The sequence below is a fragment of the Phacochoerus africanus genome, chromosome 2 (assembly GCF_016906955.1).
Source record: "Phacochoerus africanus isolate WHEZ1 chromosome 2, ROS_Pafr_v1, whole genome shotgun sequence".
Lineage (NCBI taxonomy): Eukaryota > Metazoa > Chordata > Mammalia > Artiodactyla > Suidae > Phacochoerus > Phacochoerus africanus.
Window position 1 is genome coordinate 268,666,590 of NC_062545.1, and position 14,511 is coordinate 268,681,100.

General features: G+C 54.9%; 1 protein-coding gene across 1 annotated transcript in view; it reads left to right on the forward strand.

Annotated features, from left to right (window-relative positions):
- Window positions 1–3,563: 3,563 nt before the first annotated feature.
- NEK6 (NIMA related kinase 6) overlaps window positions 3,564–14,511 on the forward strand; it is a 92,804-nt gene continuing 81,856 nt past the window's right edge. The window contains exon 1 of the mRNA XM_047768368.1: window positions 3,564–3,712. The gene's annotated coding sequence lies outside the window, so the exon portion shown is untranslated. The remainder of the gene's footprint in view (window positions 3,713–14,511) is intronic.

Consider the following 14,511-nt stretch of genomic DNA (forward strand, 5'->3'; position numbering starts at 1 on the left):
TGCAGCTGCCAGCCTACACCACAGCCACAGCAACAGGGGATCCAAGCTGCATCTGTGATCCACACCACAGCTCACGGCAATGCCAGATCCTTAACCCACTGAGAGAGGCCAGGGATTGAACCCACATCCTCATGGCTACTAGTTGGGTTTGCAACCTGCTGAGCCACAACAGGAACTCCTGCAAACACTTCTGGAGTGAAAAGGAATGCTGTTTACAATCACACCCAGGAGTTCCCGTTGTGGCTCAGTGGTTAACGAATCTGACTAGGAACCATGAGGTTGCAGGTTCGACCTCTGACTGGCCTTGCTCAGCGGGTTAAGGATTCAGCGTTGCTGTGGGCTGTGGTGTAGGTTGCAGACGCGGCTCGGATCCCGCATTGCTGTGGCTCTGGCATAGGCTGGTGGCTACAGCTCTGATTAGACCCCTAGCCTGGGAACTTCCATGTGCCGCGGGAGCGGCCCTAGAAAAGGCAAAAAGACAAATAATAATAATAATAATAATCACACCCAGACGACCCGTACAAATGAGAGTTGCTGGGAAAACCCAGAGCATCTTCTACAAATGCCCATCAAGGGGAAACCCATCAAGGACCTTTTGGACAAAGGGCTTTCAAAGAACCAATCTGATGCTGGTATTTCACGCCTCCTTCTCCCTGCCCCCCTCCCGATGCCACTCCCCCCAAATGCTGACAACCATACAGGCTTTGGGTCAACCCCGGGTTCCATTCCAAGCTGTCTTCAAACCACGTTACTCCTCTGAGCCTCAGCTTCTTTATCTGTAAAACAGCAATCCTGACCCCCACCTCGAGGGATGCTGGGAGGATGAAAAGCCTCAAGCAGAGCCAGGCATGGACAAGGTGCCCCACAAGAGAAGGTCCTCTCCCCCTAATGCAGAGAGATAATGAAACACAGCCTTAAGCCTAAAACTCTTAGGGGTGAACAGAGAGTCCTTCTCCCAGATCGGATTCACAAATGCCACCGTGGGAGGAAGCATCAGGCACTGTGCGCGGGGAGACATTGATTCTAATTCTGGGAGTCTTTTTGCAAAGCACCTCTTCACGGTGACTCATCTGGGGACTCGAAGAAAAAAATCCTTTGCGTTAAAAACAAAAGTAAAGTTGAATGGGGCTCAGGTTGTATTGTACTAATTCTCTCTACCCACCACTGCCCTGGCCAGGGTGGTGCCGGTAGTGCAGGGAATGTGCTGGGTCTCTGGGCAGAATTTAACCTGATTTTCCTCCCCAGCACGTCACCAGGGCCCTGGGACCAGGCCAGAGGGAAGGAAGTAGGCGATAAGGAAGAGGAAGGCCGGGAAAACCGGGTGGGGATAACTCCCCGTGCCCTCAGTCCTGCTGCCCTACCCTCCTATCTCTAGAAGCCTATAGCAGATGTCCCAGCCCCTCCGGTCCCTAAATTATAGTCCCAGAGGGAGGGAAGGGCTGGCCAGGACATCTTCATTTCCCTAACACGCAGCAGCAGCCAACAGCTGGCCTGCAGCCAGCCTCGTCTCTGCTGATGGTGGCTAGCTGTGTGACCTGTAGCATATCTCTTGACCTCTCTGAGCCTCAGTTTCCGAACTGGCAAATGAAGACCTTGGGAGTGCCTGTTTCAGGGGCTCTGTGAAGCTGAGAATGGGCTTTGCACATGGCAGATTCTTACACAGATATGGGGGAGGGGGCGGTGCTTCTTTTCTCAGTGGTCTGGAGCTGCTTCTGAAGTTTCCTTCAAACAGGAATGTTGGTGCTTGCTCTGTAGCGTACCAGGATGGTTCTCAGAGCATGGGGCCTGTCCTGCACACAGACGTCCTCCTTCCCCCAGTCCTTCCTATAGGCCTCTGTTCAAATACCACCACATCCGAGAGGCCTTCTCCCAGGAACCTCTATGAAAAGTCACTCCTGGGCTCTCCTCTCACTTCCCTGCTTTATTTTCTCCACCAAACCTACTTTCCCTGCCATCCCCAGATACTTTTCCTCCCCCTAACCCTCACCCCCAGATTGAGGCCCCAAGAGAGTCCGGACTATATTTTGTTCATGACTGTATCCCCGTGCCTAGAATAGTAGAAGGCGCTTGGAGATATGTGCCGAGTGAATGAGTGAATGAATAAACGTTTGCTGCACAAACACAGCCAATAGCACCCATCTGCTAGGTCAGGACACAGTCCCGGGCACAGGGGGATGCCCACTGGGCCCCACTATCTCCGAATTTCGATTTTTTCCTATTATTTCATGCACCATTTATTTCTTATATTTAACTCTCAATTTAGCTGGCATTTGTTATAAAGTATATCATGTGACGTGAGGTTGTAAATAGATTCCCAACTAACCAGTTTGCAGAATGATCTGTCTCATCGGGGTTGGTTTGTGGGAGGGCTGGTTCCTCTTATATCAGCAGTCGGCCCCTCCTTATATCAGCAGCACAGAGCTGATCTGTTCACCATCTAGATTAGGGACAAGACACTGGAATCAGACAATCTGTGGTCCAACTGCTAGCTCGACCACTTACCAGCTGGGTGCCTTTGGGCAAGAGACTTTGCTTTTCTAAGCATCGGTTCTAGGCCTCGTTTACCCCATCTGCAAAATGGGCGCAAAAGCAGCTTAAAGCCTTCTTCATAGAATGGCTGTGGGACCAAATGGCACCAGGCAGGCAGAGTGTGCAGCCATGAGTCTGGCACACAGTGGGTGTTCAGTTGGTGTCGTTATTGTCATAGATCACAGCCACTTGAAACATGGTCACTCACTGGGCAAACGAGGCCCAGTGGGCATCCCCCTGTGCCCAGGACCGTGCCCTGACCAAGCTGGGCAGCTGGCAGGCAGTCAGCGTCAGTTTCTGGTTCCTGCCCTCCTTGGGGACACAGCACAGTTGTGCATGTGAGGAGAAGCATCAGCAAGTGTGGATACAATAACAGTCTGAGCCAGGAGGGTCCCCTTTTTGGGGGTGAGGGCCCTCCTAGGAAGTGAAGCAGGGAACTGAGCTGCTGCCTTTGGGCCCCCATGTGGACTCTGTCTCCTTAGAGGGGGTGATAAGCATTCCTCAGTAGACTCTTCTTCCAGAAACGTCCACTGACTCTTACCGGTCTTGGGGTTCACAGGAATTGGGGAGCTCCAGACAAGAGACGTTGGCCCTTTGAGAGCGGGGACCAGCACCTTCACACATCGAGATACCCTTGGAGCTTATTTCAGCGGCTCATTCAGCAGGCGCAAAATAAGTGCTTGTTGATGAGCCGAGATCCACATGACCAGGGCTATGGTGGGAGCAATGTCGGGGGAAGGGCACCCAAAGAGGCGTGGCAGGGGTCCAGGGGGGTTGACTGGCTGCAGACTCTAATCCTAAATGTCTAGAGCTTGAGAAGGAGACATGTTAGGCCTGACTCTCTGGGTGAGTCTGGGCCTCAGTTTCCCCAGCTTGAAAACGGGGAGGGGGTCCTCAGCTAAGCGGGCTTGGGAGAGTGGGAGATCCGCGCGTGGAGAGGGCGCCGCCCCGTCGCCCCCCGAGCCTGCGTGGCGGCAGCGCGCACGAGCGCAGGGGGCGGCGCGGCCCCGCGGCGGGGAGGGGCGGGAGCGCGCACGCGGGCCCGCGCAGGCGGCGGCGGAACCCAGCGGACCAGCGTGCGGCCGCGGCGCCGCCAACTCGTGTGGGACCCACCGCTCCTGCCGGCCGCCCGCCGGTCCGTGCGCGGGTCCTTCAGCCGGCAGCCGAGCCCGCCTGCGAGCCGGTGAGTGGCCTGGGGCCGGGGCCCGGCCGGATCGGACCGGCGCGGGCCGGGAAAGGGGCGGGGGCCGGGCGGCGGGGCAGTCACCCACACCCGGGCCGAGCGGGGGGGGGGGGGGGGGGTGCGCGCGCGCGCGCGCGCCCGAGGCTCCGCGGGGGAGAGCTGGCGGGTGTGCACGCGGGAGGTCGGGGCGCGCGTGAGCCTTGAGTGTGTCCCGGGCCGTGCGTCGGAGCGTGCGTGGGCGGCGTGTCCATCTGTCCCTCCGGGTGTGTTCGCAGGAGTGTGCGCGTGCCTGTGGCCGAGTTGGTGCGTGTGCACATGGGAGCGTTGTGATCGTGGGGTTTGGTGTGAATGAGTGTGGGGCGAGTGGGCATGGCTGCCATTTGTCCATTTATTGAGTGTTTACTATGTGCCAAATGCTTCTTGTGGGATCTCATTTTTGTGACGGAGAACGTGTGGGTTCTGAGGCTATGTGTGCGCACACACACGAGTGAGTGCCCACAAGTGGTTTGTGTGCGGACTTAGGAGCCCATGAGGACAAAAGTGTGCACATGTGGCTGTGAGCGTGTACTTTGTGTACAGGAGTGTTCAAGTATGTTTACTCTGGGGGCTGAGGGTCCCCTTTGCGCCCCCCAGGCTTACTGTGTGATGAGCTGGTGGAGAAGCAGGCCCTGCCTGAGCACCCAGTGGGTGCTGGGCCTTGTTTGGTGGAGGAGAGGCCAGAGGTCACATTGCAGAGCCCAGCGGGGCCTGGACAGGGCCACTGGCAGGCCCCTCTGTGGGGCTGTGGTGGGCTGCTTAGCTTGGCCCTGGAGAACCTGGATTCATTTTCCTAAATACTCTTCTGGGTCTCCTGGCTTTGTTCTTGCCCCTTTCTGGCCCTGGTGAATTTTAACCCTTTCCCCAGGCCTGGGGTGTGGCTGACCCTGGGGAGACCAGGGGCCCAGAGACACTTGGCTGTATTATCTGGGGGTCTCTCTCTCTGCCTGCCTTGCAGAGTAGATAGATACTCATCTGATTCTTTGTATCAAGCCTGAGCACCAAGTGTGAGCCCCCAAGACAGTAAATTGATCACAGCAGGCTTGGGACACTGTTTTCCAGGGTCTGTCCTTGCAGTTTTGACTGACAGGTTTTTTTTGGTGTGTGTGCTTTATAAATGTTGGAAATCTCTGCAGTCGAAAGTCTTAATTGCTTTAAGGCAAACTTTAGAAACTCTGGAGCGCCCTGGTTCCTCTGGATTGTCAAAATTCAACCTGCCTTTCTGAAGGGAACATGTCGTCTTAGGAGCTCAGTGTGTGCGCAGGCGAACCTTGGAGGCACATTTAAAAACCGTGGCGTTAATGGAAGAAGAATTTCATTGAAAGGGATGCAGAGCCGGCTGGAAGCGCCTGTTCCCAACACCCTGCAGCTTACGCGGAGTGAACTTTGGATGTCTTCGTTTCGCAAACAAAAGCTGGAAGGAAACAAAAAAGCCCCACGTTCTTTTTCTTTGGGGTCCTAAAAAAAAATGAAAGGGAAAAAAACCCCAAACCCACCTCTGGGTGTGCTGGAAATGCTGCCTCCCTTCCCCCAGCAAGGCCAGGCCCTCCTCCCTCAATCCCCCACCCCCAAATAAAATATGCCTGCGGGGAGCCATGAATGAGTCACTCCCTGGCAGAGAGCCCCACGGGCAAACATTTGGGAAGGTTCTTGCCTAACTTCCCAGAAGAAAGGCCCAGGATTTAAAATGGTCCCTGTGGTTTGTCAGCCTCTGCTGTCCCGTCTGCTTCGGAAATGACTAAAAAGTAGTTTCTGCTGCCACCAAATAAAGTCTCAGACTGAAGCAGCAGCTCAGGTTGGTCTGGGGATAGGGCCGCGCAGGTTTCGAGCGAATGAGCTCCTGGCTTTGCCAGATGGCACTTCTGGAGGCTTCAAGCGAGGAAGGAGCCAGGGAGCGGGGAAGGGAAGTCACATTTATGAAGTCCCCACTGGGGCCGGGCACTGTCCTGGGCGCCACGCTGTTCCCAGAAGTCAGGCTGCCGAGACCAGCTTTTGGTTTTATATGCACAAGGAAATTAGGGCTCAGAGCAGGCGAACCGTGTCCTGGGACCGCTGAGGAAGTGGAGGCAGAGCCCTGTCACCTGCCTGACTTCACACCTAGCCCCTTTTCCTTGCACCAGGATCTGCCTTCTGAAGGTGCACGGACCCGCCTCCAAGTGTTTCAACATAGCACACTTATTTAATTTTCACTGTGAGGCGGAGGTTATTATCTCCATTTCACAGATGAGAAAACTGAGGCCCAGAGATGAGACGATGTGCATAATTTTATCAACGTAGCACTGATGGTTCATGGCCACCACTGTCTGAGGGTATAACATGTGCCAGGCACACCCCTAAAAGCTTTAAGTGCCTGTTTCATTCACTCCACTCACCGACACCAGGAGATGGGAGCGATCATGATGCCTATTTTACAGAGGACGGACCCAGGGTACAGAGATTGAATAACATGCTGAAGATCATGTGCTGATAGGCCGTTACTTGACCTTGAATTTGAACCCAGGCTTGACTGAGCAGAGCCTATAGTCTTCCCACTGCACCGGGAAAGCCACCGTGGCTGTGTCCCAGGTGTCTGGCACCGTGCGAAGGTCCAGGATTGTTATCCTGATCTTACAGAGAAGAAGATGAAGCTTACAGTAACTCGGGCGGGGTCCCACACTGGCTGATGGCCAAATCACCATCAAAACTCACATCTCTGATTGCAGAGTTGAGGTTCTTCACTTTTTTTTCTTTCTTTTTCTTTTTTTTTTTTTTGTCTTTTCGCCATTTTCTTGGGCCACTCCTGCGGCATATGGAGGTTCCCAGGCTAGGGGTCCAATTGGAGCTGTAGCCACCAGCCTCCGCCAGAGCCACAGCAACGCAGGATCCGAGCTGCGTCTGCAACCTACACCACAGCTCATGGCAACGCCGGATCGTTAACCCACTGAGCAAGGGCAGGGACCGGACCCGCAACCTCATGGTTCCTAGTCGGATTCCTTAACCACTGAGCCACGATGGGAACTCCTGAAGTTCTTAACTTTAAACCAGGTCTGTCCGGCTGTGGATTAAGACCAGCCGGGGTCCTCGCTGGCCTGCAGGCTTCTGAGCGAAATCTTCCTGGAGGCACTGCCCTCTCTGCCTTCTCCACTCTTCCTCCTCCCGTGCCCGTGGCCAACGCCCAGGGCCAGAGCTGTCAGATAGAAAGGGCGGCAGTTCACAATTTTTCTCTCCTCTCGAAGTGCCAAAGATGGGTTTCAGAAGGGAAGTGTCAAAACAATTGTCAAAAAGAGAACAATATTCCCTTCCTTTTCTCGGATCAGACCGAGGCAGGGAGCTGAAAGGGCGGAGAGCGGAGGGCCCTGGTGAGTCGCCCAAGATTTGAACACGAGGTGGCACCTCCAGGTGGTGTGGGGAGGCAGTGAGCCGGCATGCTGCCTCTCAGGAAGAGCCCACCATCCAGACCCCTGACGATGGAGAGTTGCCCCCACGGGGCCTGACCCGCAATTCTGAATATCTGACAACAGAATCCTTTCGATATCGGCTGCTTGTCACCTGCCGTTTCAGTCCCGGGCCAGTCTCTTCCCCACTCATTTCCATTTATATCACGGTTTATATACCGCACGGTCCTTGAAAGGAATATGATGTGTGAAGACCATGCGGTCGGGGGTGTGGGGCGCCCCTGCGAGGGTCCTTTGGTGTGGAAAGGAAAAGGTATTTCTCCCCCTTCCCAGTGTGTTCTGCAAATTGATGAACATTTGCAAATTGCTTTGAGATGCGTTAATTTAAGGTGTGAAATAATAGATCTTGTGCGAAGGCCCAGCCACATTTCTGGCATTGATGGATTTCTCTCCCGTCTGGCCTGTGATTTGGGGAGGTAAAAATAGTCCTTGTTTCTACATTTTAATCTCTCTCTCTCTCTCTTTTTTTTTTTTTTTTTTTTGCTGACATCATTCTTAGGAAGAGGTTTTGCACATGCCATGCGCCTTTCCTTGGCCATCGCCTCTGAGGGTGATCAGAACTCGAAGCTCTGGGGAAAGGGTGCTCCTGGAGTGAGGAGGTGGTCTGGGTGGGGTGTGAGCGGAGGGCCATGCCTGGCCGGAGACCCTTGGTGGCTTTTTGGTAGTTAGACATTTTCTCATTTCTGACTCCTGGGGAGTCACACGATAGCCTTTTGGGAAAATGTTCGTTTAAAGAGAAAGCGTCAGGCCACTGGCCTCACCTATCCCTGTGTGAGCGGAGTGACACAGCCCTTCCTTTGGCCCAAACTGAATGAGGCCAACGGCCTCCTCAGACTTGACGTCCAGACAGGAGCTGCCACGGGGGCAAGTCAGTTGGTGGTGTAATTTCCTGTGACGTTCGATTTGGGAACTTGAACTTGGAGCGTGGTCTAGCATTTTGATATCTGTCCCTCTCACAGAACTTGCTTGTGTGGAAACAGACCCTCACACACAACCCCTGGCGTTGTCTCCAATTCTGGATTTTTCCACAGACAACGTCTCGGGTGGTCTGGTGGCACAGGCCGGGTCTTCTGGCCAGGCCTTCTTGGTGTCTCCGGGCAATATCACTGTACCCCAGACCCCACTCAGCGTCGCCCAACTGCCAGGGTTGGCTTTCTCTGGGGGGCGGTGGTGGCGAGGGAGGGGCCTTTGGAATTGAAAGGTGGCCAGCCGGGCTCTGAAACGCATTCAGTTCCAAGGGCCTTGATCCGCGTGGAGCCAGCCTTTCTTTCTCTGAGACATCTGCGTGAGGGTGACCTCACAGAAAAGAAAAGCGGGCTTTATGTGGGAATTCCATAGAGTGTGAAGGAATTTGGCCAGGGGAAGAGGGGGGAGGAAGCTGCCATTGAGAGCCTGCAGGGCCTGAATTTCCCGGAGTTGTTTAACCCTCACACTTCAAAATTAGGCTGGGGGAGGTGGCAGTGCTTGACCCGAGTGAATGGAGAGCCGGTTAAGAACTTCCCGAGGTCCCTGAGTTGCAACTGAGGCCGCTGGGTTTTGTCCCTCAAACCCATTCTCACGGCAGGTGAGCAGTGGAGTTGGAATTTGTGTGCCTCCTCTTTGCCCAAGGCCTGCCTCTCTGGTTCCTGGGTGTCCCCAGAGTCTTTGGAGAGTGTCAGGAAGAAACCTGCAAAAGGACAGAGTTACTTTTTTTTTTTTTAAGGGCTGCACCTGCGGCATATGGAAGTTCCCAGGGTAGGGGCTGAATCGAAGCTAAAGCGACCGGTCTATACCACAGCCACAGTAATGTGGGATCTAAGCCGCATCTGTGACTTAGACCGCAGCTCATGGCAACACCAGATCCTTAACCCACTGAGCAGGGCCAGGGATTGAACCTGCATCCTCATGGATACTAGGCAGATTCGTTAACTGCTGAGGAACGACGGGACCTTGGGACAGGGTTGCTTTTAAAAACCACATTCGGCTCTGACCCGTCCAAGCTGCGGAGGAGGAATTCAGGAGGCTGGCCGTCCAGAGGGGAGCTGCGGGCCCATTGCACAGGACAGAAACTGAGGCCCGGAGAGGGGAGGCGCTCCCCCACAAGCCCCAGAACTTGAGTTGTGGCACCACATGAGATAGGAGGCCCAGACCTGCTCACCTCTGGGAGCCTCAGTTTCCTCATTGGGAAAACAAGGACGGTATTATAACCACATCACGTTTGAGGGAAGAACTACAGATGAGGAAGCAGGTACGATGCCCACTTGGGGAGTAACAGCTCGAAAGCGCTTGATGAGAGACTCGGAGCGATGTAATTACCAAGAACCAGCCCAGAGTCACAGTGACGGGAAGGTCATCTCTCTCTCTCTCTTTCTCTCTCTCTCTCTTTTTTTTTTTTCTTGTCTTTTTGCCTTTTCTAGGGCCGCTCCCGTGGCATATGGAGATTCCCAGGCTAGGGGGTCTAATCAGAGCCATAGCTGCCAGCCTATGCCAGAGCCACAGCAACGGGGGATCCGAGCCACATCTGCGACCTACACCACAGCTCACGGCAACGCCGGATCCTTAACTCGCTGAGTGAGGCCAGGGATCGAACCTGCAACCTCATGGTTCCTAGTCGGATTCGTTAACCACTGCGCCACGACGGAAACGCCAAGGTCGTCTCTTTGACGATGTAATTACCAAGGACCAGCCCAGAGTCACAGTGACGGGAAGGTCATCTCTTTGGTGGGAGCAACTTTGGGGCCCCTGGATCTCGAGGCCTGAAACTAGGCTGAGAGGGGTGCCAGGGGGGCCCCTCCAGGGGCCACTGAAGCACTTTGCTGGGATCGTGACCCTCACCGTAGACCGTGGAAGAGACAGGGACCATGGGGAAAGCGGCAGGACTTAAATGTCACGGTGGCCCTGGGCATCTTCGGGAAATGTTAGAAATCAGTATTTTGCTGTCCAATCCGCCCCGTCCCCCAACACGGCGGAGCAAAGCGAGCCTTGTAAGCTTTTGGTGCCTCCTCTTGGCGCGGGAGGGTCTCGGGAGGCCGCCAGAGCTGTGTCAGCCACAGTGTGTTATTGAGCGAGGCAGATGTTTTGTTAATTATTTACACAGCGTCGGGCCCCATCCGAGGGCTCTGCTGACAGAGATGCTGCCACAGGCCCAGGCCCCGGGGCAGGCTGTGCTCAGGTGGAAGCGAGCCAGTGGCCCTGTCCCCAAACGGGGACCTCGTGGAGGGTCTGCCCCCCGAGGGCTGAGGGAGTTTGGCGCCCCCTCTCAAGCCACGAGCGTTCCCATGGGCTGGCTTGTTTTTCCCTCAGGGAGAGGAGAGATCCTTGTCGTCGCCCCCCCGCCCCCGGGAGTGGCCAGCCTCTCGAGGTGGCTTCTGCAGGCCTTTGTCCAGATCTTCACGTCCGTGACCCGCCGTGGTGTGTGTGCTCAGGGGAGAGCCTCAGGGGGCTCTGGAGGGCTCTGAATCCGGCACCTCCCAGCAGTCGTCTCGGGCTAGGGCTTCCTTCACATGGGCCCAGCCTCTACTTCCTCATCTGGAAAATGGGCCGGCAACCTCAGGCTCAAGGCCGTTGATTCTCAGGTACCTTCTGGAATGATTTGCCTCAGACGTCCAAGTTTAGGATTAGAATTCTGAAAAGCAAGGGCCTCGGGGAGTTCCTGCTGTGGTGCAACAGCTGGGGCGTAGGTCAAAGCCACGGCTCAGATTTGATCCAGGCACGTCCAGATGCCATGGGTGCAGCCAAAAAAGAAAAGAGAAGAAAGAGCCTGGAATCAGAGCCTTCCCTGAAAGGCCACTAAGGATGAGGGGTGGCAGGGGAGGGGCCGGGGTCAAACCTACTCCCGTCTTCAGCCTCAGCCCTTCTCCTCTCACTGTTTTATGGGAGGAGGTTTTGCTCGGGAGTCATTTTATTTTATTTTTTATTTTTGTCTTTTTGCCATTTCTTGGGCGCTCCCGCAGCACATGGAGGTTCGCAGGCTAGGGGTCCAATCGGAGCTGTAGCCACCGGCCTACGCCAGAGCCACAGCAATGCAGGATCTGAACCGCGTCTGCGACCCCACACCACAGCTCACGGCAACGCCGGATCCTTAACCCACTGAGCAAGGGCAGGGATCGAACCCGCAACCTCATGGTTCCTAGTCGGATTCGCTAACCACTGCGCCACGACGGACACTCCATTGAGAGTCATTTTATGAACAGGTTCTTATATGAAATATTCAGAATCTATAAATGCATTGAGACGGAGAGTAGGTTGGTGGGTCATCGGGAGCGGGGGTGAGGGGACAATGGGGAGAAACTGGTTCCCGGGTACAGGGTTTTTCTTTTGGGGTGATGCAGATGTTTTGGAACAGGATAGAGGTTGCAGTCACAGAACCTTGTGAATGTACTAAATGCCACTTGATTTTTACCGTGACAAAATGGTAAATAACGAAATGGTTAATTTTGTTAGGTGGAAAAAAATTTGCTAGGACAAGTTTGTGATGTTTAAAAATAAAAGCCTAGGATAAGACCTCAATATGTGAGAAAATGACGACTTCGAAAATGAAGTTGATGGAGTAGGAATCCTCAGAATGGGTTCTTTGAAACTTAAAAAAAATAAAAAAATAATAGGAGTTCCTGTTGCGGCAGAGCAGAAACAAATCCGACTAGAAACTATGAGGTTGCGTGTTCGATCCCCGGCCTTGCTCAGTGGGTTAAGGATCCGGCGTTGCCATGAGCTGTGGTGTAGGTCGCAGACAAGGCTCGGATCTGGCGTTGCTGTGGCTGTGGTGTAGGCTGGCAGCCGTAGCTCCGATTGGACCCCTAGCCTGGGAACCTCCATATGCTGCGGGTGGGGCCCTAAAAAGACAAAAGACAAAGATAAAAATAAACAAATAAATAAATTAATTAATTAAATAAAAGCCCATGAGTTCCCGTTGTGGCACATCAGAAGCTAATATGACTAGTATCCGTGAGGATGCAGGTTCAATCCTTGGCCCTGCTCAGTGGGTTGGGGAATCCCGGCGTTGCCGTGAGCTCTCATGTCGCGGTGCCTGAGAACTTCCATATGCTGCAGATGCAGCCCTAAAAAGCAAAAATAAAATAAAATAAAAGCTTAAAAGCCTCTCATTTTACAGACAGGGAGCCTGAGGCTGAGAGAGAGACTGTGAGCAGCCTAAGGTCTCCCACGCAGGCTGGGGCTCTGGGGCTGAAATTAGACCATTCTCTCAAACTTTCAAGGCCAAGGCTCTGGCCCCAGCCTCTGGGCTCAGGCTGTGGGTAAAAAGTCTGACATGGAAACACAGACGGTTCACTGTTGCGTGGGTCGAGGGGACTCGACTCTGTTAACCAGATATGGCCTTGCTGGCTGCACGTGCTCCCCTGTCCACCCATTCACTCGGGAAGTAGGTCCTGTCGTTCTGGGGCAGCCATTCTGCTGGGAGCTGGCACCGAGCCCCCTCTCATGGCCCTGCCCCTGGGCCTCTCACCACCTGGTAGGGGCAAAAGCTGTATCATAACCCCCTCCTAGGTGCATGTGAACAGTTTGTAGTAGGCACCCCTTTGAGACGCTCTCTGGGGCAGTGGGAGGGCTTCCAGAAAGGAGGGGCTCTGGGCCAGCCTGGAGGGAGACGTGAGGTTTGCCAGGCGGGGTCCCTCTCGGAAGCCTGGAAGCCTGAGAAGGCTGCGGTGAAGGGAAGGTCGGCCACAGTGTGGGTGGGGCCGTGGGACGGGGAGCTGGGAGCAAGACTGGGGTCCTGGGCTGCGGGCAGACCCCCCCAGCAGTGTGTGAAGCCAGGAACTTCCTGCCTCTTCCTCAGCCTTTGAGCCCTTGAATAGCCCCTTTGTACCAGGCACTCACCACGTGTTCCATTCTGTTCTCACCCTTTTCGTGGATTAACTCGCTTCATCCTTCCCTCGTTCTGTGACCCAGGTGCCATGATGCCCACTTAATGGACAAGGACACAGGCAGAAAATCCAGACTACATGGCTCTACTTACCCTTCTTAGCCTTGGGGTAGTGATAAGCCTGTGTCGTGGGGGTTGGGTCTGAAGAGCCAGAGGGCAGGGCTGCCATCTGGGAGTGCCCGTTTTGTGGGCTGTGAGTTGGTGGTGAGGCCCAGAGCCTGGGAGAGGGCCTCCTGGGCAGCTGGGAGGAAAAGCATGCCCTGTGGGGCAAATGGTGGGAGAGGAGGCTGCCAAGCCCACCGGGATCTGTGAGATTTGGTCTTTGCTGCCACAGCAGTGGGGGGCCCCTGCTGCCTTACTTTTTCAACAGTCTCCCCCTTCTCACCCCACCCCAGTCACACGGCCTCCCTGATGTTCCCCAGACATGCCAAGCATGCTCCCACCTCAGGGCCTTTGCAGTTGCTGTCCCCACTTCCCCAAATCCTTTTCCTCCTCATAGGCCCATGACTTACTCGTAGCCTTCATCAGGACCCTGCAAAAAGTCCCTTCTCCAAAGAAACCCCACCCTCCCCGCCCTATGAAAATTCACGCTGTGTCCTTCACTCCCCACTCCCTGGCCTGTCTTTGCTTTTCGTGAGGGCCCCGATGCGTCCCTGACATCATGCGTTTGTTATCTGCCTCCCAGACTGGAACGTGAGCTCCATGAGGGTAAAACTCGGTCTGAGGACCACAGCGGTGCCTCAGTGTCCAGTACAGCGCCTGGCACGTAGCATGTGCTCAATTAATATTTCTTGAATGAATGGGAAGTCTTAAGTGGCTGAGGGGCGAGATCCTTGAAGAATGTTTCTGTGGAGTTCCCAAGCTGGGGGCAAACTTGACTGGCTGCAGGGACCCCTCCCCATTCCTCCCAGTGGGCTGCGAAGGGCTGAGTTGCACCTGGCCAACCCTCCCCTGTGCAGAGATGTTTTCTTAGAGATGGACTCCCCCCTTGGGCTCTTCCAGACTGGAGGAACCTAAGCCTGGGGGTTACCTCCCAGAGTTTCGGGGTCTCCTTCCTTTGCCCCTTTTCTGCAGAGGTGGCTCCCGAATGTCTGGAGAGGAGGGGCTTTGGGTAGGATTGGGCGGGTGCCATGTCTTTAAGCTGCATTTGCCAAGCGCACCTATTTTTTTTAGAATGTGTATCGTTTGGGGGTTGCTAAGGGAAGGCGAAAGGGTTAACTCTCCCAGGCCACCTCCGGGCACAGACCTTGGCCGTGCAGCAAATGAGCAGAGCGAGCCCAGAGTCTGCCCCAGCCCAGAGAGCAGGGAGTCCTGGACTGGAGGAGGAAACAGCCCCCTGGCTGGCGTGGCTCTGGCAGGTGGATCCCCAGATGGCGGGACCACTGGGCACCACATGGCAGAGAGACAGGGAGCCCACCCCGTGCGTTTGGCGGGTCCAGCCAAGTCCAGCCGGATTTAGTTACACTGGGCTC